The sequence below is a fragment of the Notothenia rossii genome (assembly GCF_949606895.1).
Source record: "Notothenia rossii genome assembly, chromosome: 8".
NCBI classification, from domain to species: domain Eukaryota; kingdom Metazoa; phylum Chordata; class Actinopteri; order Perciformes; family Nototheniidae; genus Notothenia; species Notothenia rossii.
Window position 1 is genome coordinate 75646573 of NC_136906.1, and position 23907 is coordinate 75670479.

The 23907-nt window shown below is 37.1% G+C and overlaps 1 protein-coding gene and 2 long non-coding RNA genes across 10 annotated transcripts in view; 1 reads left to right on the forward strand and 2 right to left on the reverse strand.

The window, feature by feature from the left end:
• The window catches only part of LOC307016392 (exostosin-1), a 431895-nt gene that overhangs the window by 281340 nt on the left and 126648 nt on the right, over positions 1–23907 (forward strand). The gene's annotated exons all lie outside the window — the stretch shown is intronic.
• LOC307016020 lies at positions 2353–8691 on the reverse strand. Of its 7 annotated transcripts, none has more exons than XR_013801715.1 (5): positions 8581–8595; positions 6797–6827; positions 5592–5676; positions 4818–5336; positions 4540–4717 (listed from the first exon to the last, which is right to left on the reverse strand). It is a non-coding gene; the product is annotated as an uncharacterized lncRNA (long non-coding RNA). The 7 variants fall into 7 exon arrangements; XR_013801716.1 differs by having other exon boundaries at positions 5592–6199; XR_013801718.1 differs by adding an exon at positions 7291–7355 and having other exon boundaries at positions 5592–6827.
• LOC307016743 lies at positions 14641–23610 on the reverse strand. Of its 2 annotated transcripts, XR_013801883.1 has the most exons (3): positions 23360–23589; positions 18318–22163; positions 14641–15851 (listed from the first exon to the last, which is right to left on the reverse strand). It is a non-coding gene; the product is annotated as an uncharacterized lncRNA (long non-coding RNA). The 2 variants fall into 2 exon arrangements; XR_013801882.1 differs by having other exon boundaries at positions 18318–23610.

Below are 23907 nucleotides of genomic sequence, written 5' to 3' on the forward strand. Positions count from 1 at the left end.
GACGAAGTAAAGACGAAGATGACACGATTTGACAAGATGCCCTCACGATGGCCTTACGAAGGGCAGAATGGACACACAAATTCAACACGAAAATGAACCTTCGCAAGGTCCTTCTGCAATTTTTTGGCATGCCAAAGATTTTGCCACCGCTCACAAAGTTGCTGCCGGATACGATGGCTTAAGATGCCCTCAAGAATGGCCCGATGTTGTTACGATCAGAGCCGAATTTGAACATTTCCTTTATCGTGTGTCCATCTGGTGTCAATTTCGGGACAGTGTGACAGGGGCTTTGGAGAAGTCCTGTTTCTTTTACCATACGCCCTGTCATACTGAGTCATCCAACTCTCTGCTGCATGCATAATGATACACATCTCCATTCACAGTATTTTTTCTAATCATGGAGCGTTAGATTTTCTGAAATATACATATGCAAAGTTTCCAAGAGGCCAGAAATCATGTAAAAAATAGGGCTTGGTAGCTAATGGTTTGAAATGTGTCTTACGGCAAGGACGTACCGAGTTTGAAACCCACCAGGTTTTTTTCGGCTGACGTGGGTTTCCTCTGGGTGCTCCAGTTTTATCACAGGTATTCTCCTGACGCTGCCCTCGATCAAAGCACTAAGGCCTCACACCTAGAATCGATCCCGGTGCAACAACAGCACTGTAGCTTCCAAATGCTCCTGGAGTCAAGTACAGAGGACAAAGTGTTCTTAACTAAAAATATCTAAACAGCAGGGACCGAATACTTGTTTGCCTTTGGATGGTCTTTGTGTTAAAAAAAATACGTATCATCATTGACCAAAAATATGTGCTAACTGACCCTAGAGGAATGGGTCAGAAAGCCTAGCATTTTTTATTTGTTCAATGTAGTCTCAATTAAGTTCAAAAGTACAAATTAATTCAGAATTATCTTTTGAGTAAGACATATTTTGCCTTGCAGATTTATTATAATTAGAGTAATGGTTTGAACAGCAGTACAACACATGTACAATTAAAACAAATAAGTTTGGTAAAAATAACACATGGTTGTGCATCGGCATTGTGCATAGACAGAAATATACGGCATGTGGGTGCACACTAACATTTCTCTGTGTGATTGTTACATAAATCACATAAATTTATTAAGACGGACTGGAAAACTGGTTTGAACTTTCTGCAACATTTCTAAATTGGTTAAAATCCTACTTTAAGGACAGGAAAAATGTTGTTTCTAGTCAACATTCATTAAGATTTTGCGGATGTAATATTGATAACAAAACTTTACTTATTTTGCAATGCCTTTCTTTAAGTAATACAAAAAAAGGATAAACTTCTCAAATGCACCCTATTTCCTTTTTATTTAAATCACAAAGCAGCTCAATAAGACTCAAAACAATATCATGATTTGTCCAACATAAGACAACCGCACCATTAGGGTAGGTAAGAATGGAGAAACCAGCTTGAGTGCGCTATAATTTGAAAGTACACAACCAGAAAAAAGGGCACGAGATAAGTTTATGAGTTTATAAGCACGAGATAAGTTTGTGCACGAGATGGAAGGCTGACAGGCAGGTAGGCCATCCAGTTATTTTAGCCAGGCCGGCTATAATGATTGGTCGTGCTTTTTACAGCGCTACGGCTTCCACAGATGACATTTTTTAATGTATTTATTTTCAAAACGTTTAATATATTCATTGCTATCGGGATGTTCAGAGCGTTCCATGGAATATAACAAAAAGTGTTTCTGAAGTGAATTACCTAGCCCACCTTTAATCCTTAGATATTTGACAATATTTCTAAATTAACCGAAAGTATCTGTCTATACCTTAAATTATAAAGGTTCAGGTTAGCTTTAATGATAAGTCAAAAACGTGCAAGTTAAGGACAGCAAAAACGTTGTTTCTATAGGTAACTACACATCTCACAACTTGATGTTGACAACTATGACATTTAGGGTTCCTCAAGGCCCCATCCCGGGGCCTCTTCTCTTTAACATCTAAATTCACCAGGAGACTATGATCCAATTCAAACACTGAGTAAGTGCATTGAAGAACTCAATGATGGAATTTGTCCATCTTTCTTAAATTAAAAATATAAAACTGAGGTAATTGTTTTTGGAATCAATGAGGAACGAATAAAAGCCAGCGCTGAGCTTCAGTTGGCAACGTTAAAAACAACAGAAAATGACAGAAATAGGTGTAGTCATGGATTCTGACCTGAATGATTTGTACACCAATTTCATCTGCAATGTTTCACCTGTAATGTGTTTCATGTCTTTAACTAGGTTGGGTTTGTATTAATTCCATAACACACAATTCACATCATTTCCATCCTGATTTAATAAATATTCCTTTAAAATAATACAAGAGATCGATGAATTTTGTAATGCAATGCAGATTTATTCCAAATGACAAGTAGATCAATTTAAAACAGATAGATTCATTACATTTTTATGTTGAATAAAAGCAGAAGAAAGCATTTGTTTATCAGATGGACCATCATGGACTCAGGCAAAGTCGTTCTCTTGTTGGAACGCACGTTGTTCCATCGCTTCATGCGCTTTCATTGCTTCCTGGGCTTTCATCGCTTCAAGTTCTTCCCCGGTCAACATTCTGGTGCAGAGAGAGAAAAGATCCGTAGAGTTTAGACAAAAATAAAACAAATCATGAATCAAAAGCACTTTTAAATAATTGAAATATCAAGAAAAATACCTTACCCATGGACTCTTTCGGCAGCTAATTAAAAAAGAGAGACAAAAGTTTAGTGCGATGCATTGTTCTTTGTGATACTGTGCATTATAATTTATTATAAACCATTTTATAAACATTCATAATTATATTGGAGTTCTAATATTTTATTTGGAAGAGGGAGTATAACACAAGGAAAAACCCCAAAAAGCATTATTGAGCCTCTTTAAGTGATGCGACGTAACAACGATTTCTGCACTAGTTTGGACCCAAATTGTTGGCGGGTCCAAAATTCCCACAAAGGACTTTTGTTTTTTTATGTTAGAATGGACTAAAACTCCAAAGCAATACATTTACTCTCAGTGGACACACAATGTGACTTTACCACTCAATGCATGGCCGACATGATGCCAAAACCAACCCTCCAGCCATGAGGACCACCAGCGTCAACACCAGGAACATCATAGCACACTTCATTCTGAAAATCAAAAACACAACATGTGTCACTCAATCAAACTATTTCATCCACCAATTTACTACAGCTATAAGTCAGAGTGTATATTCAATGTCAAATCCCAAAGACTTCATTAAATAACAAAAACGTAAAAATATTTCACTTGATTGAGAGTCTGAACCAAAAGGCTTATCAAGAGTGCATAGTGAGATCTTGAAGTGATGTGAATCTCTCTGTCGAACCTGTGTCTTTATAAAGGTATGGTGGAACTTTACATATCTCTTATTGTTAAACATTAATTATTCACATTATCATTATTTTCAGTAACTTTTACATTTGATTGACAGTGCATGCTGTTTCCAGATACTAAAAATTGTATTGGTTTAAAAATATTGTGTAACCAGGCTTCGAGAATTTTTTTTCACGTATATCTTAGAAAATAATATCATAATAAATAAAACCACATTGTGCATTTCTCAACACTAACCATGCATGCGGTGTCTGTGAAGTCCATGCATCACAGTGACTAGGAATCATACGTTTTGTATTAGATCACATTAAAAAAAGGAAATTTTTCAGAGACACAATTTCACTCAGAAACAGACATTGTAAAAGTAATTATCTTGTATTATTTCATAAATGTACTTACTTCAAATCTGCAAACGCTAATATAAACATTAAAAAATAATATTGATATAAAGTTACAGGAACTTAAAATAGAGAGACAAAGCAGAGATTACTTTTTTTATCAAAGCTTTACATTTTTCAAAACCAATTGGATCAGTGACCTGTTTCCACACGGGTTGAATGTAAAGATTTTAGTCACAAAAAAACGGAATCAAGAGGCACAAAATACAAAAATGAAACTGGAAATGTGCATAATATGTCCTCTCTAAGTAACGCTCCCAAACCTGGTTATTATTATGTAAAGCTCCTAGGAATACATTTTTTTCATTTTAGACATGAATTACACATTTATATACAGTGTAATCCATATATTTCACTACTTTTGTCAACTTAAGACTTTGGTAAACCAAATCTAAACACCACAAAAATTGGATGAAATGAGTACATTTGTGTTTTCACAAGTGTTTTGAAGATTTCCAAAAATCAGATGTCAAATGTTCAGCTTTAAAGCTAATTATCTCATCACTCAGTGCTCTAAGGTGAGGGACTTGCATTTATAGCAAGACCAGAGACTGTCTTGAACATTTATATATGCAACACATGGGGTGCCATGTTATAACAAATACATTTAAAAGGTGATTTAAGGAAACATCTAAAAATCGAGAAAATACCCTTAGACTCCAGAGGGTTAACTAGGTTGGGATTGTATTAATGCCATAACACACAATTCACATCATTTCCATCCTGATTTAAAGTAGATTTTTCCTTTAAAATAATACAAGAGATGGATTGGTTGATTTTTGTAATGCAATGCAGATTTATTCCAAATAGATCAATATAAAACAGATAGGTTGATTACATATGTTGTTGAAGAAAAGCAGAAGAAAGCATTTGTTTGATCAGATGGACCATCATGGACTCAGGCAAAGTCGTTCTCTCGTTGTTCCATCGCTTCCTGCTCTTTCTTCCCGCTGTTGCAGAGAACGAAGATTAATAATTTAGACAAAAATAAAACAAATCATGAATCAAAAGCACCTTCAAATAATTGAAATATCAAGAAAAATATCTTACTTGATGCCACCTAATTAAAAAAGAGAGAAAAAAAAGTTTAGTGCGATGCATTATTCTTTGTGATACTGTGCATTAAGTTTGTGATAATCCGTTTTATAAACATTCATTATTATATTGGAGTTCTCATATTTGATTTGGAAGAGGGAGTAGCACACAAGGGAAAAACCCTAAAAAGCATTATGGAGCCTCTTTTAGTGATGCGACATAACAATGATTTCTGCATTAGTTTGGAATCAAATTGTTGGCGGGTCCAAAATTCCCACAAAGGACTTTTGCTTTTTTATGTTAGAATGGACTAAAACGCCAAAGCAATACATTTACTCTCAGTGGACACACAATGTGACTTTACCATTGTTAGTATTGACATGATTTCCATGTGCATGATTGCCACCCTGATAATTGCCATATCCAGGATTGCCACCCTGATAATTGCCATATCCACAATTGCCATATCCACTGGTTCCTTCAGCCATGAGGACCACCAGCGTCAACACCAGGAACATCATAGCACACTTCATCCTGAAAAACAAAAACACAACATGTGTCACTCAATCAAACTATTTCATCCACCAATTTACTACAGCTATAAGTCAGAGTATATATTCAATGATCTTTCAAATCCCAGAGACTTAATTTTGTGTCCCTGAGACACTTCACCCCAAAACTGCTCCTGTGGGGATTGTCCACAGTATTGAGTATGTAAGTCGCTTTGGATAAAAGCGTCTAACAAGTAACATGTAATGTAATGTAATATAAAAATGTAAAATATTTCACCTGATTGAGAGTCTGAACCAAAAGGCTTGTCAAGAGTGCAAAGTGAGATCTTGAAGTGATGTGAATCTCTCTGTCTAACCTGTGTCTTTATAAAGGTATGGTGAAACTTTACATATATTTAGCATATATTTCACAACACTGAATTTTGCAATATCAAGTTCTGTGGAACGATGACAACAGATTCAACCCCGATCACCTGTGTGTGTGTGTGTGTGTGTGTGTGTGTGTGTGTGTGTGTGTGTGTGTGTGTGTGTGTGTGTGTGTGTGTGTGTGTGTGTGTGTGTGTGTGTGTGTGTGTGTGTGTGTGTGTGTGTGTGTGTGTGTGTGTGTGTGTGTGTGTGTGTTTTACATTAAAAAACAATGTTGATATAAAGTTACAGGAGTTTAAAATAGAGCTACAAAGCAGAGATTACTCTTTTGTATCAAAGCTTTATTCAGCAGGACAGTATGCAATGTTTTACATTTTTCAAAACCAATTGGATCAGTGCCCAAAATCACAAAAACTCAAGTGCCTCCATACAAAGGTTTCTTGCTTTTGAAAGATTCAGTCCTGCCAAACACGCGGAGCTTGGTCGTAGTCCACGTCACGTCTGGGCTGATACTGACACCTGTTTCCACACGGGTTGAATATAAAGATTTTAGTCACAAAAAAAACGGAATCAAGAGGCACAACATACAAAAATGAACCTGAAACTGTGCATAATATGTCCTCTCTAAGTAACGCTCCCAAACCTGGTTATTATTATGTAAAGCTCCTAGGAATACTGCCCCAAAAGCTTATAACATCACTCTGCTTTAACCAATTATATCATTGTGAATTTCTAATAATCAGTTTTGAGGCTGTAAAAACACATCATCGTGGCGATATACAGTAGTAATGGTTATGTCTCACTAACATCTAACATTTTGTATATCAAATGATAAGTCAAGGGATTTGATTAAACAGATGAACTGATTATTTAAAATAAATGATTTATTTGACAGCAGGTCCTTTAAATGTAAAATAGACGCAATAGTTTTTTAATCTTATTTAGGTTGTGTACACATTATAGAAACACGTGCCCCCTCACTGCAACTGGCATACACATATTTAGAAAGACAGAAAGATAGACAGTACATTAAAATACAGTATATATACGATATCCATTACTTTTCCTATAAATCTAATTCTCACGTTGATATAAACAGTAAGTAACAGAGCTTACCCTGGAGACATCCTGCGAACAGATTTGTGAGCTAAACAGACGGAACAAAAACAAACATTTAATAATTTAAGTATGTTTTAAATGTTTAAATTGATGATGCCCTCTGTAAGGGCAGCAGTGGGAAATAGCTAAGTACATGTACTCGAGTATTGTTCTTATGTACTTGTTTGACATATTTGTACTTGACATTAGTATTTAAATTTCAGAGGCAGATATTGTACTTTTTACTCCACCACATTTAAATTAACACTCACTTTTGTGTTTGGACATTTAACACTAGAACCGCCAACGGGTGAATTTTACCGGCAGCTGTTTTTTTGATTGTATGTAACTTTTTTTCCATAACATATTAAAGTCTCCCAGTCCGTGACTTTTCCTGAAAGTGTGTTATGTAGCACCCTCTGTTGTTAACAATTGTCAATATGCAGTCAGATTGAAAAAATTGCCAAAAACAATGCCATTTATACCTATATCCGCCAGCGGGTAATATTTACCTCATAGAAAATGCAGCGTAAACATGACGTGTTGCTATAGCAACGCCTTTTGTCTACTGCGGTTCCTTATAGATTGAGAGAGAGAGAGAGAGAGAGAGAGATAGATAGATAGATAGATGGATAGAGAGAGAGATAGACAGATAGATAGTTATAGATAGTGTAACATCTTGGAGAATACAAGATCTTGGATGATTGAGCTCACGTTGAGGACGTAATTCATGTGTGCAGGTTACGTGCCAGTTGAATAAAGATGGACACTCGGAATGAGAGAAGTAGTCCGCGTCGTCTATTTACGTAGACAATTATATGTTCATAGAACAGAACATTACAGATATATCGATAGAGAGAGATAGAGAGATTTGTACCTAAACAAAACACAAGTCTAACACCAAGCGTTTAAATGAGCACTCTTAGCGATATTTTAAACTTCATGCTATCTGCACAACCTATATCATATGAAAAGCTGAGAGTCCACAGATTCTATTGGTATAAGTTTCATCCCTGTGCGATCAAAACTCACTGTTTTGTATGATAAATAAAATAACATTGTATCTTGAAAATGTATAGCGGGTACATTTTACCCGTTGGCGGTTTTAGGTATACAGCGACCTCTGGCGGTTCTAGTGTTAAAAACACTTGAAATTATGATACGGTATAATGCAGTACTGTATTACTAATCTACTCAAGCCTCTAAATGGAGTCCATATTGACAAACTAAAAAACTAAAATGCTCTTACATGTATGAAGAAAGGGTGAAATAATAGCCATAATAAAATCATACTGTGGAAAGATCCATTCTGCGAGTACTTTTTACTTTTGAGTTACGTTCCAAGTACAAATTGGCAGATAATTCTACGTTTTATGATTCTGAAAAGGGCCATTGTGCAGAATGAGTACTTTTACTTTTTGTACTTCAAGTATATTTGAATGCTAATACTTTTGTATACTTAAGTTAGTTAAGTTAAAGCTCTATAGTACAGTTAATTATGAGGACGACCAGCGACAGCACAAGAAATATCATAACCAACTTCATCCTAAAAAAACAAAAATACATATAGAGATAACCATGACTCTGCACTTTTATTTGTACTCGTCTGAACTTCCATATACTAGATACTTTTTACTTCATTTTCTGTTGAGTATACTTTGTATAAATTAGTTTTCTATGAATATTGAGCTAATTAAAGCTAACAGCAAAGTGTTTTAATGTTCGAATAACTGTCTTAGCTGTCACATACATGATTTTGCATGAATTCAAGTCAAAATAAAGATGAAATATTAGCTTTTTACCTTCCAACAGATTGATTTTCAGAGTCAAAAGACTGTTTTCAAGGACTGCAAAGGTGTCAATTGTGATATGAACAGCTGATGGGACCTTTTGTACCGACAGTCACTGTCACTTCGTGGGTAGGGCAGTGGTGGGTTTAACATACTATTCTCCTAAAGTGGTTGGAGTCTCACTTCCATCTGTCACGTTACTGTTACTTTTAAGTAGAAAAAATAGGGTCATATCAAAAGCCCACAATCAATATGTGAGAAAATACGGAACTCATAATGGTTTCATTGGTCATCCTCAAAAAAATTAAATGTTAAATTCATTTCAGAATTTCAATGTATTAGTGTAATTTTTAGACATACAGGTGATATTAAACCCTGTAATAGTTAAGTAGTCTCAGAATGATCTATACATGCATTTTTTTTTTTTTTTTTTTCTACTTTTATATTTTATTTGACCATTATTAAAACTTAGATGCACGAGTGACTGGACCCTATCCTCTTACATAAGTGTGTCTAAAAGGACCCGTATTAGAATAATGTGTTTTTATGCCATTTTTGTCATTTCGGTTAAGAAAAATCACTTGTATCATATTTAGTATTATATTTTGGTTCACATTAGAAATATTTTATATTTAATTTTTCACAATTAATTATTTTAGACATTTTTTTTACATTTTGAAAAGAAAGGTTTTGAACATATTGTCCCAAAGATCTCTGCTATTCTGAGACCCTCACAGTATTCCAGTCCCTTTTCAAAACTCATCTCTTCTCTTGTCTACTCATAGCCCCCCCCATCAATACATGCCGGTTGATCAAGTTTGATAGCCCTATACCCCCCACCCTAACCTTCCCTTATATTGTAAAGTGATGTTGAGTCCTTGAAAAGCCCTATAAAAATATAATGATGTATTATTATTATTATTATTATTATTATTATTATTATTATTATACTGACAGGTATCAGATCTTGCTGTGTAAAATAATCTTCCTGAGAGGTGTCACTTGTGATGTAGTCTGTGTGGTCTACAGTGAATGTATTCCTGACAGCCACAGGTGATAAGAATCAAAGGTTCCCAGAGGATTCCATAGGAAATGCATGCGGGTCATTTTTGACCCATTTATGGAAACTTGGGGTAGAAATACTAACAATACAATTTCTTAAAATTTAAATTTAAAAGGTGAATGGCATGATATCCAAAACATGTTTTTTGAGGAATAGCTGGAATATGAAATGATAAAACAAAATTAACAAAGATACTTCAAGAAAACCACCTCACCAGGTCCAAAAAGACCCACTTATTTATCTAAGGGTTAACAAAGAAAACAACTTGCATATACAGTAGGGTCATGTATGTCTATAGGTTCAATCTGAAGTAGACACTCAAATAAGTCAAAGTCAACTTTAGTGTCAATCTTCCAGTTTGTGTGTACAGACAGAGAGATCGAAATGCCATTTCCCATAATCCCGAATATAAAAACAAATGTATCTAAAAAGATGTGTGCAAATATGTATATATATATATATATATATATATATATATATATATATATATATATATATACACACAGAATCAAAGACACATTTTGATATGTGCACACATTAAGACCTAAATAAAAACACAACAATCAATATATACAAAATAACAGTCACTTCAATATTTGAGAATCTACATTAGTGCAAAATTGTACATAGAATGTGCAAAATATGAGTGCAAGATAGATTCACATCACCGTTAAATTCAAATACATGAAAAACGCACATGTTGTCAGCAGTCTTTCACTAAGTCTTGTCTCATAACTTGTTTTAAAGATGTTCTATAAAATGTAAATATGATTTGTTCATCAGAAAAACAGTTTGTGAAACCAGCATGACTATGGCATTTCAAAACACCAGTACAGGGAAATGGTCAAGGTCTTCATCATTGTGTTTACAATTATGCAACATAACAAGCTAGCTGGGAAGGGGGAAGTGTGAAGATCGTATCAGATGTCAAGTCATCGTGACTGCGTAAGAACATTTATCAGCAATCAACACATTAATGAACTCTTCAATCAACACCCAAATGTTGAGCAAGAAACTTTCTGTAAGTGCTTTACCGCACCAACAGTTATAATTACGGGGGGGGGGGGAAATGCCGCTTATTAGTGTTACTTTAAAGAATGAGGCTTCGAGTTGGGCTTTTTGAGCGTCAATGCAATTAAATGGGTTTTTATCCTCACATGCTAATCACTGTGCATGTAGAAGATGGAAAAAATGACTCAACGTTGCATCTTCTTATTTGAAGTAAAGCATTATGTTTGGTTCAACAAGTCCTCCAACTCAGACGACCAAATAGGTCGATTGTTCAAGCCCTTATTACGACCTATAATCACGTTTTAAAGTTTTCGACCTCTTGTGCTCCCGTTGATTGCAAACGCTCCGGAGTGTCGTATATGCACAAATAACCCTCTCTGGAAAATCCTAAATTGTAGGATAGTTTGGCCATTAAAATGGGTTTTGATTAGATTTCTAGCGAGACGTATATATTGTACTTTCAGAATCCATGTCCAGTGGATGTGTAGGATCTATAGTTTGATAGATATTACAAAGATGATTTGAGGTCTCGCCAGGACAATGTGTAACGGCAGCGTCTATGTAAAGTTAGAGTCAACACTCACGGGGTGAAAACATTATTTCCGGTCTCGAAGTTTTCATAATAAAACCGTATTCCCCCCACTGTCAAATTATTTCAAAGCTATATCTGCAGCACTCATCCACTAAAAACATCAGTTTATCCTTGTTAATTACACAACATTAATTGGATTAAATTGTGTACAATGCTTTTGTGTTTTTCCCATAGGTTTTTCCCTTTCGATTCCGAGAGACACATTTTTGTTTTCAGAGGTTTTGATGCTAAAACATCTACCTAGCTGTAATCCTCAGCTACCGTTCAAGCTTGGTGATTGGATGTTTTAGCCGCAATGCACATTGGGATATGGTGTTTATGCGATATGAAATCCGAAAACATTTTAAAAAAAACAATACTTTATTTCAAGTGTGCTTGCTTTTCTCTTTTGAAGTCATCACATAACGGAATTGTAATACACGGTTCGGCTGCATTAAATATTACACATCTGCCGTAGTTCTTTATTTATTGAGCCCTGATGAGAAGACCTTTGGACAAACTAGAAGGAATGCCGCCGAAACTGAATATGTGACGTGGATCATAAATGTATCAGCAATTAAACAACATCTTCCATTTATTTTCACACAATACGTCTCCTCGCAATATCAACACTAATTCGGCTGACTTTTATATTTGATCCAATTCATAGATAGGTTATATTTACACCATAACGGTGCACAGCTGATAGAAAGGGACTTGTAGTTTTTATAGATATTACTGATTCTCTTTGAATATAAGAATGTAAATACTGAGTTGAGAGAATAGTCAGGGGGTTTGGGTGATGGGAGACACATCTATGGAATCACAATTTCAATAGCTTACCATTAAATTACGGATATACCAGAGATGGAGTACTTGAGTCCTGGACTCGGACTCGAGTGCCGATTTTCGGGACTCGTGACTCGACTCGGACTCGCGCACTGATTGACGCGACTCGGACTTGGACTCGTGAATTCTCGCGCACGATGACTCGGACTCGGACTCGTGAATTTCCCCCCCCATGATGACTCGGACTCGACTTGTACATTGACGCTCCGACTTGGACTCGGACTCGAGCAAGTTTTCTCTGGAGTCTGATGTCCTCTATCCTGGCGTGTGCACCTGTGAGGCGACTTCACGTACTGGGCCCCGCTATTCCAGTCTAAAGATTTCTAGAGACACACCCCACATCGTGCTGTATGCTTTCACACATTCTGCTTCCACATTGGAAGCAGAATGTATTTTGCGCTGCTCTTTTCGAGCAGCGCAAAATACTCGTTATGTGGAAAAAATATTGAAGAGAAGGCTCCGTAACACATTACTCTAAGGATCGAGTTCAGACATATAGTCTGTCTCGAACACTATCATCAGAGTAACGTGATCTAATCAATAAATAAAGATGCAGCCGATAACACAAAAGCACATGGCTACTTAACATGCAGAATGACGTCATTTTGCATGTTAAGTAGCCATGTGCTTTCTGGGGCATAATCTTTATTGATAGAATTTAAAAAATCACTATAATAATTTTAGCATCCCCGGCTGAATGATGGTCGGACTCTCTAACCGATGGTATCTGTTTATTGATCACCCTTGCTTTTATACTATCATTACCATCGTAAGAGTTTGTGCCCTTAGAAGCCAGGTGCTAAATACCCAATTTAACTATTTAGTATATGTTAATTCATTCGTCATCTCTCCGAAATTATACATATGTTTGTTTACACTGCTACGTTTTCCACTGACTTCCGGTAAAAGTTCCTTCAAAAATAGGAGTCCCGATCTTATTACTATCAAAATAAAAGTGCAAAACGAAAACTTTACCATAACAAAATATTGGCATACAAATATAATCACTTCTCTAAATGGTAACTCATTTTAAATATAGTTAGACATATTAAAGGTCATTTACAATAATAATAATAATAATAATAATAATAATAATAATAATAATAATAATAATAATAATAATAATAATAGTAATATTAGTAATAAGCTTTGTATTTGTATAGCACCTATTACAATAATTGTAGCCAAACTGGCGTCACAGCAGTTCAATAGACACATTAGTATAACGTGACAGGATGAAAGCAATGTAGAGGAGCGGCTACATTTCAACACATATATCCACGAAGATTAATACATGAAAACTGGTGACTCAGACTTGACTTGGACTCTTCTTAGTTGACTCGGACTTGGACTAAGACTCGACTACGACTCTCCCTTGGTGACTCAGACTTGGATTCGGACTCGAAGAATGGTGACTCGAAAGTGACTTGGACTCGTGAAATGGTGACTTGACTACAACACTGGGATATCCCTTTCTGTCTGTGATTTTAAACAGTTTACTGTTTTCACCCCGCGAGGGTTGACGCCAACTTTATATGGACGCTGCGTAAATACGTAGTACACAAAATAAAACTGCACATCTTCAGATGTTATACATACATAAGTGTCCTACACTATACAAAGTTGTTATGGCATTGTATGCTGTGTGTTATTTGTAATATCTTCAGAAACTACCTTTCCAACTCCTCATGCAGTTGACTGTTACAGGTCTATACAGGTTCATGGTACAATGCATAAGCTTCAAATCGAGAGACTGAATTAAGTTAGAAAAGTACAAATGAATTCAGAATTATATTTTAAATAAAACAAGTGAGACATATTTTTGCCCTGCAGTTGTACTATATACAGAGCAATGGTTAGCACAACATTACAACACATGTACAATTAAAAACATAAGCTTGGTAAAAAGAACACATGGTTGTGCATTGGTATTGTGCATGCACATAGACAGAAATATACGGCATGTGGGTGCACACTAACCTTTCTCCGCGTGATTGTTACATAAATCACATTAATTTATTTAGACGGACATGGAAAACTGGTTGGAACTTTCTGCATCAGTTCTAAATTGGTTTGAATCCTATTTTAAGGACAGGAAAAACGTTGTTTCTATAGGTACCACACAGCTGAATTGACAACTATGACATGTGGGGCTCCTCAAGGCCCCATCCCGGGGCCTCTTCTCTTTAACATCTACAGTAAATTCACCAGGAGACTTTGATCCAATTCAAACACTGAGTAAGTGCATTGAACAAATAAATGATGGAATTGGTCCATCTTTCTTAAATTAAAAAGATAAAACTGAGGTAATTATTTTTGGAATCAATGAAGAACGAATAAAAGCCAGCGCTGAGCTTCAGTTGGCAACGTTAAAAACAACAGAAAATGATAGAAATAGGTGTAGTCATGGATTCTGACCTGAATGATTTTTACACCAATTTCATCTGTAATGTTTCACCTGTAATGTGTTTCATGTCTTTAACTAGGTTGGGTTTGTAATAATGCCATAACACAAAATTCACACCATTTCCATCCAGATTTAATTAGATTTTTCATTTAAAATAATACAAGAGATCAATGACTTTTGTAATGCAATGCAGATTTATTCCAAGTGAAAAATAGATCAGTTTAAAACAGATAGGTTGATTACATTTTTATGTTGAAGAAAAGCAGAAGAAAGCATTTGTTTTTTCAAATGGACCATCATGGACTCAGGTAAAGTTGTTCTCTCGTTGGAACGCACGTTGTTCCATCGCTTCCTGCGCTTTCATCGCTTCCTGCGCTTCCTGCGCTTCCATCGCTTCCATCGCTTTCATTGCTTCGTATTCCTTTTTCCCGAATAGGCTGGTGGGTGGAGAGAGGAGATTCAAAGAGTTCAGCTCAGGAATTCACAAAATGTCTTGTTATAAAATTAAACAAGCAAAATAACTTACCTGCCAACGGCTTGAGAGAAAAACAAAACAAAAAGGACATTTTATTAATGTTTGTATGTAGTAAAAGTTATCATATTGAAATATTCACTAATATATATTGCGGTTGTAATATCGATAACAAAACTGAACTTTTTTTGCAGTGCCTTTCTTTGTGTTATATACTTTTTTCCAATTAACATAAAAAGGACAGACTTCCAAAATGTTACCAGGAATCATAAGATATTTGACATTTTTTCTAAATTAACATATATGTCGGTACCTTAAAGGTGGGGTAGGTCATTTAGGAGAAACCAGCTCGAGTGCGCTAGAATTTGAAAATACACAGCCGGAAAAAATCTGCCACTTCCTTACAGTGCCCCTCCTCCAACACACACGAACGCGCACATGACCAATGAGGGCACGAGATAAGTTTGTGCACAGATGGAAGGCTGACAGGCAGGTAGGCCATCCGGTTATTTTAGCCGGGCCGGCTCAGATGATTGGTCGTGCTTTTTACAGCGCTACGGCTTCCACAGATGACATTTTTTTATGGATTTAATATCAAAGCATTTAATATATTCATTGCTATCGGGATGTTAAGAGCATTCTATGGAATATAACAACAAGTGTTTCTAAAATAAATTACATACCCCACCTTTAAATTATTAATGTTCTGGTTAGCTTTAATTATGAGTTATACCAATGCATTCCCAGCTATGGCATGTCAAAAATGTAAAAAATAAATAAATATATTTTTAAATAAATAAATACAATCTAGAAATAGTTACCATTAACAAGGTGGTGAAAAAAAGCCTCCCCAGGTTCAGCCATGAGGACCACCAGCGTCAACACCAGGAACATCATAGCAAACTTCATCCTGAAAAACAAAAACACAGCATGTGCAATATGATGTTCTCTAGTCCAGTGGTTCTCAACCTTTTTCCACCAAGTACCACATGAGAAAATAGTTGGCTCTCCAAGTACCACCATATGACCAATGTTAAAATACAGTCTATGCACAGTTCATGCAGGACTCGGAGGCAAATGTATTCATAATACCATTATTTATTGTGCTCTCTCTCTCACTCACTCACTCACTCACTCACACACCACAAGTGAGAATATAAAGAACAAAATAATAACTTATTCTCACACAACAAATGTCAACTGTACACACATGTCATTTCCTGGACCTATAGCAAAGTGTGAATGTAGGCTTCCTGCAACAACCCACATCGAAACAGAACATTTCCTATTGGGAATTCAGTTCCAATAATAATGAAGCCTCCAGGAGCAGATGAGCCTAAGGGCTAATAGCTCATCTTCAGTCTGCTGATGTTTGCTATTGCCATTTCTGTGGTGGCAAAGTAAAAAAGAAAAGAAAAAACATAAGAAAAAAGATAACAATTAAGGACAAGTGTGTGCTTTTTCAGCTTTTGACCTCTCTCCATCCTTTGAGCAAATGCCTTCTTCCTGAGTCGCTTCTCTCCTCCATCACAGCGGCTGTGCATATCACTTTTGTGTTGCTGGCGGAGCCTACGCTTGTACTCGGTTGATGACTGTCCTCCTCCTCTTTCACTTGTTCACTTTTGCTGGTAATATTCTCCTCTGTACCACTCTTCCGAATACCTCCCGTTTTGAGCCACGTTTTTAACATCATTCAGCTTTCTTCTTTCTTTAGCTTGCTTGCAACGTTCGCTAATCGTTCACGGGTAGTATGGTCGTCATTAGCAACGCCAGAAATAAAATAAAAAATGTTTTCGTTTCTAAATCTAAAAATAACAATAGCCTATTAGAACTAATTTAAACCACAGTTTCAATTATCTCAAGCTTATTTTCATTCGTTGTAGTATTTTGATACTATGATTTATTTTGTAATTAATGTTATTCAATCAAGCCTCAAACTGATGGCACTTGTCCCTATAGCCTGTTTTAAATTGAAGTTGTCTGAGGTCCTTACCATCAGCTGCTGTTGCAGTAATAAGTAGTGTACCTTAATGCCCTAAATGTGCACAATGTAGCACAATGCTTTTCGTCTTTTTGTTTACTTAGTTGTGTGTCCTGTATTTTATATGTCTGTGTTATGTGTAAAGGTTAAATGTGGGGTAGGTAAGTTTGAGAAACCGGCTCGAGATACACTTTTTGTTACATTCCATGGATTGCTCTTAACATCCCGATAGCAATGAATATCTGAAGTGTTTTGACAATACATAAAAAATGATCTGTGGAAGCCGTACTACTGTAAAAAGCACGACCAATCATCTGAGCCGGCCCGGCTAAAATAACTGAATGGCCTACCTACACAAACTTATCTTGTGCCCTCATTGGTCATGTGCGCATTTTTGTCTGTTGGAGGAGGGGCTATGTAAGGAAGTGGCAGATTTTTTCCGGTTGCGTATTTTCAAATTCTTGCGCACTCAAGCTGGTTTCTCCAAAATTACCTACCCCAACTTTAAAGGGGACCTATCATGCAAAATGCACCTTTGTACGTCTTTTATATATGAATATGTGTCCCCGTTGTGTCAGGGAACTCACCAAGTGTCAGAAAACACAACCCTTTCTCTTTTCCTCCATACCCAACATTTCTAAAAACGGGATCTGATACAGATCCCCCATTGACATTTTATTTCAATGCTTTTTATCTGGTTAAATAAAGGTTAAATAAATTAAAAAAAAGAAGACTGTTACAGATTTGAAAATAGTCTGACGTCAGTGACGAGGGGCTCCGCCTATATGGCCAACTCTCCACTAATCAGGGGAATGAGAGGTTGCCGTGGCATGGTAACAGCATGGTAACATGACGCTCGTAACTCGGCCCCCTCCTTTGCAGGGGGGCGTGGTCAGCTGCAGCCAAAGACAGGGTGGAGGAGAGGAAAATAGAACGGAATGAGGCATGGCTAAAATGCATGATCTGTTTGATATTTTGAAAAAGAAAACGTATAAATATACCTTATATAGGTATGGCCCCTACAATATATTATTCAAATATAGCATGATAGGTAAAAAAAAAAAAAAAAAATGTAATATATTTTTTTTAAAATATTTGTTATATGTCAGATTCCTCCACGTACCACTAGCGGGAGCTGGCGTACCACCAGTGGTACGCGTACCACAGGTTGAGAACCACTGCTCTGGACGATGACAACAGAGTCTTTCCATATCTTGATTTGCAACTTTAAACATTTAAATACTTTCAGAATGTCTTACCTAACTTCTATATGTTAGCTTAAGGAAAACAATTGAATTATCATTAACCCAAAATAAACATATGTTTGCCTGTGTCATTACGTTATATTATATTTACAGTAATAATTCTCAGCATAAATTAAGATGAGATACTTACTTCTTTCCTCAAAGTCAAAGCTGTTATCAGTCGAGCAGAGAGATCTACAGGTTGTGTGAATCTCTTTTTGGTTATACATCTGTTTATATACAGGGTTTAGAACGTCCCCAACTCTGGGTGTGTTCTACGTTTCGCAAAATAACAACCTGAGGTCACCGCCCTATTCACTTATTTGAATTCAGATTTCAAAGAAGTGAATAAAGTAGTTCAACACAGGTTGAAAAGACATCATACATTTTCCTAAATGTCTTAACTTTTTCTCATTATATATTCACTTCTTTAATGACTTTTAAGTTTGAAGTCATGAATAGTATTTAGTGGATATGCATATTATGTAATGAAGCATTTGGAGCTACTTATCAGCTCATTTCATCTTTCAAGTTCCTCTGTTTGACATACCACGAGGCTTTTACGCAACACATTTATTACATTAAGTAGCTGTCTCTATCTTTGGTCTTTTTTATTACTCTAAATTGTATTTTGTTGACATGCTTTTATTTAATGTTTTAAAAAATATATATATGTATAGATATGCATAATTGTTACATTTGTAAAAGCAGGCCCACATATAGCCAACTCAACAATAAGCTTTTCTACTAGTTTTCTTTAATGATAAGTTATACAGTGCATTTCTAGCTATATCATGGCAAAAATGATAAAGTATGAATTTCAATCGCTATCCTGTTTGTTTGAAAATGTCAAAAGTTGACCACACTACTATTCTACAGTAACTTGAGTTACAAAAAGACACTTCACTTTAGCTTTGTGTGTGTTTTGCATTGGTAAACATGTCCCCTACTTCACAAATATTAATGGGATTGGTTGTTTGTCGCACGCCAGACACGCAGGCAAGCTTCAACGTGACGCTGCCATGTGGACGTACCGTTAATCATTTATTTTAAATACTCATTGTGACGGGGTTCAATTGTCCGTTCAAAAAATGGCTTAGTCGGTTGGGTTGAGCTCCAAAACACTTTAATAACAGCATCAAAAATAAAATAACGAAACAGCACACCTTAAACAAATAAAATAAAAGACAAAGGCCGTCCATCACTCTTCAGAGTAGACGTGTTCTGGCTGTTGCCTTCTCTGCAAAAAAAACCCGAACACGTCCCAGCTGTTGCCTTCTCTGCAACATTCTTCCGAGTTTCACAGTCCTCACTACCACAAGGAACCAACACCGTCCCTTTTGAACCCATGGCCCCTCCCACAGGCTCACCGTCCACAGGTGACACAATCAACTCAACCCACATTGTCAACATAAAAAATCCGACCCAAACATAAACAGGTTAACCACCTCTTAACATAATCATTTAACAAATTCACAATCGCACAATAAATAATAAATTGCATGGTTAATCTTTAGGAAGAGAGCAAGAAATGTTTGGTGTGTGTGTGTGTGTGTGTGTGTGTGTGTGTGTGTGTGTGTGTGTGTGTGTGTGTGTGTGTGTGTGTGTGTGTGTGTGTGTGTGTGTGTGTGTGTGTGTGTGTGTGTGTGTGTGTGTGTGTGTGTCTGTTGTCAGTGGCGGAGTCAGTCACTCTGTGACCCGCTCCGTCACACTCATCATCAAAAAATTGGCTTATTTTAAATACAGAACCTGGCCTTGCCTTGCCTAAACAAATCGTGTTCAATACCGGCCTAAAATAGAGTTGTATTTTGTATATTAGGTCAAAAATGATCCCTTTAGTTCACTTCTGCTTTGCTTGTGCTTTGCTTGTGTTATGCACTAACAGACAGTCTTTGTGCTACAGCTACAGTGATGCCACTGTAAAAGTCAAAGTAAACTTTATTGTCAATCTTCCAGTTTGTGTGTACAGACAGGGAGATCGAAATACTGTTTCCCACAATCCCGAATATAAAAATAAATGTATATAGAATATAAAAATAAAAATATTTGTGCAAATATGTATGTTTACACAGTCAAAGTCACATTTTTACATGTGCACACATTAATACCTAAATAAAAACACAGCAATCAATATATACAGAATAACAGTCACTTCAATATTTTGAGAATGTACATTACAGTATCTTCCTTACAGCTATAATGCTTTGTCCTTGACTTTTGCCACTATTTGTTTTCTAATATGTTATTGTGGTATAGACCTTGGCATATACCTAATGAGGTCTTTCTCCCTATAGTGACTAAGTGTTTGAATTTTGCCCTGTGGCATTTTTCATTGAGCGACTCAGAGGTTGCTTTACTTGGTATTTTCTCAAGCCTCTATAAATACTCTTTTAATTTGTCATGCTTAGTTTTGGCTTTGAGACTCTTCAAACATCCGTGCAATCACCGCTAAATGCACTTTAACACAGGGGTATCTCCTCTTGCACTTTATATGTCGTAGCTGCTATAGTGTATTAACATGTCATAAATACTTGTGTATGCTGCTCTTGCTCTCTTGCACTATTTGCATATCATGTATTTTGTTTTTGCTATGTTTGTAAAATGTAATTTTCTTAAATGTTTTATGTGAGGGACTGCAGATGGAAATTAGCTCAAAGCTAAATCTGGCACTGTTACGCTTGATACATTTGAATGTTTTAAGTGTTCATTACTGTGCATTGTCCGCGCCTAATAAACGATTACATTAAATTAAATTGCCGTATCAGTGTTAACAGGCTGATCATTATCTTATCACTTCCCCATGCTCAGTTTCCTCTTGTCTTGCCTCTTGGAGTAAACAACAATGAGTAAGCGATACATGAAATCGTGTGAAATGGTTTTTGCCATTAGCTTTTGCTCGCCTTTTTTAGAGAATCATCAAAGTTCAAGTAATTCTTCTTGTGTTTTCAGTTCATCTTTGCTGTTTTCTGTTCTTAATAAAGGTAATTTGTCAATCCAGAGGCAAAAAACAATAATATAATTTTGTTATATATAATCGTTTTTCTTTAGGTCTTTTTTTGAGGTTTGGTGGATTTTTTAAATGTATGAGCAGTATCCTTTAAGTTAATAATGTCTTACTTTATAAACTACTTTCCTCAAAGTTTTCACATCCCGCTTTGATCAGTAGTGCTCCAATTCAACGTTTTTACACTTAATATAACATCAGACATATTTTCCAACAAATATGAATGGCATGGCAGCCTGTTGGGCCTGCACAGTGGAGAATTAAATAGCATGCAACACAAAAAAGTAAACAATAATTCAGTGGCATCGGGCTCAGCAAGTAAAAGCAAGTTTGCATTTATTTTTGTTCATGGGCAAATGCACTTACAAAAAAAAAGTTCTCTGGTTTGCAGTTTATTCTTTTTGATAATCTCCTTCCTCCAGTAATGAGCAGATGTTTTGCTAATTCGTGTCAAAGCTTACATTTGTTTATTTTGTTCATACGATAATTTATTTGATGTTATGTTGAACCATTAAGAAAGCACCTGAATTATATTTTTCCAAACAGGCCTTGCTTCCTTTAAATTGCAGTATAGTGGAAAACCTATGCTCAGTCTAAATTCTTAATGTTTGTTTCTTCTTTGTGTAAACAATTATTTTCTGATTCCGGTCTTAAAGGTCACCTATTATGCTGTATTTGAACAATAACATATAGGGCCATATCTATACAAAACATGTCTCTGAAGTGTTTTGCTGAAAATACCACAGATCACCCATTGTAGTGGGCTTGCTCTATAAGAAAGAAGATTTATTCCAAATTACATTTATTCAATTTCATTTTTCATTATTTTGAAGATAAAAAGCTATTCATTTTCAAAATGTTCAGCGTAGTTCAACATCGTAGACTCAGGCAAACCCTCGCTCTCGGTCAAACGCTTGTTGGTCCATCCCTTCCTGCTCCCTCATCGCTTCCTTCATCGCTTCCTGCTCCCTAGGGTTTCTCCCGGTGATGAGTCTGATGATGAAGAGAGGATTCAGAGAGTTCAGTTCAGATGTTTTAAACCAAGCCAACAAGAGCACTTTTAGAGAAATAAGAGAAATATCGAGAAGAAGTCGTCACCCATGGATATGCTTGCCAACTAAAAAGAGAGAAAAAAAGACATGCATTATTATTTATAGTATTTTGAAGTAATCACTGCCCGTCCTCGAGCCCGACCCCCTTTTGTGCCGCGGTCCTCGCCCTCGGGCCCGGCCCCCTGAGTTTGCCCGCCCCTTTTTGAACTCGGCCTTGCCCCCGGCCCGTCCGCCCGAGACCCCCACCATGGACTCTGCCTTGCCCCCTGGCCGTCCGCCCGAGACCCACCATGGACTCTGCCTTGCCCCCGGGCCGACCGCCCGAGTCCCTCTTCTCGGCTTCTGCCTTGCCCCCGGGCCGTTCGCCTGAGACCCCCACCACGAACTTTGCCTTGCCCCCGGGCCGTCCGCCCGAGTCCGCCTTCTCTGCTTCTGCTGTTCCCCCAGGCCGTCCGCCCGAGTCCCCCTTCTCTGCTTCTGCTGTTCCCACGGGCCGTCCGCCCGAGTCCCCCTTCTCGGCTTCTGTTTTGCCCCGGGATGTCCGTCTGAGTTTATTTGGACTTTTATCTTTGTATCTTTGCCACGGGCAGTGGCGGCTGGTTGAAAATATTTTCGGTGGGGCTGTGGAAATTAGTGATGGGCATTTCGAATCCCTTCGGGGACACGAATCTTTTGATTCAGTTCACTTTAAAGATTTGTTCACTGATTCGTTCACCGGTTCGCCAACGACTTCTGGTGATTTGCACGTTCGGGAAAGATTCGTCTTTGTACTTAATTCGTTCAGTGAGTCTTCACTACTGCCGAAGTCCGCCAGTTTGCTGGCGTAAAGTGTATGATATTAAAACACATTTTACACCTCACCTTGTTGCCCCATGAATTATGCTCTGGGAATAGCTACATATTATTTAAGAAATATAATTGGCCATTGTTAAATCTAATAAATGTGTGCCTGACTATACGATGTATTACAGCAGGCTAGCACGTTATACTTTCAAACTCATGCACGTACTATGTGGCCTAACTTAAATCCCAAAGCATTAAACTCCATTTGGCCGAGTTCAAAGTGAATAAAAAAATATATCCTCTACATCAGTGACGATTTATTCATATTCTATGTACCCATCTATGTTTGTTTACCTTTAGCTAGCGGCTAAGCTAGTGGGACGCTACGGAGCCCAGCTTTCCGCCCTCTGAAGCTTTTAGGGCCGACAGGGGTAGGAGAATGTCCCGCTAACGCTGGGTGTGTGTGTTTCACATTAGCGGGACGCTATGGAGCTCAGGTATCCGCCCTCTGAAGCTTTTAGGGCCGACAGGGGGAGGAGAATACAACGCTGTGTGTATTTATCGCTAAGCTAGCGGCTAAGCTAGCTGGACGCTACGGTTCAGGTATCCGTCCTCTGAAGCTTTTAGGGCCGACAGGGGGAGGAGAATGTCCCGCTTACGCTGTGTGTGTGTGTGTGTGTGTGTGTGTGTGTGTGTGTGTGTGTGTGTGTGTGTGTGTGTGTGTGTGTGTGTGTGTGTGTGTGTGTGTTTTTCACATTAGCGGGACGCTATGGAGCTCAGGTATTCGCCCTCTGAAGCTTTTAGGGCAGACAGGGGGAGGAGAATATAACGCTGAGTGTATTTATCGCTAAGCTAGCGGCTAAGCTAGCTGGACCCTACGGTTCAGGTATCCGTCCTCTGAG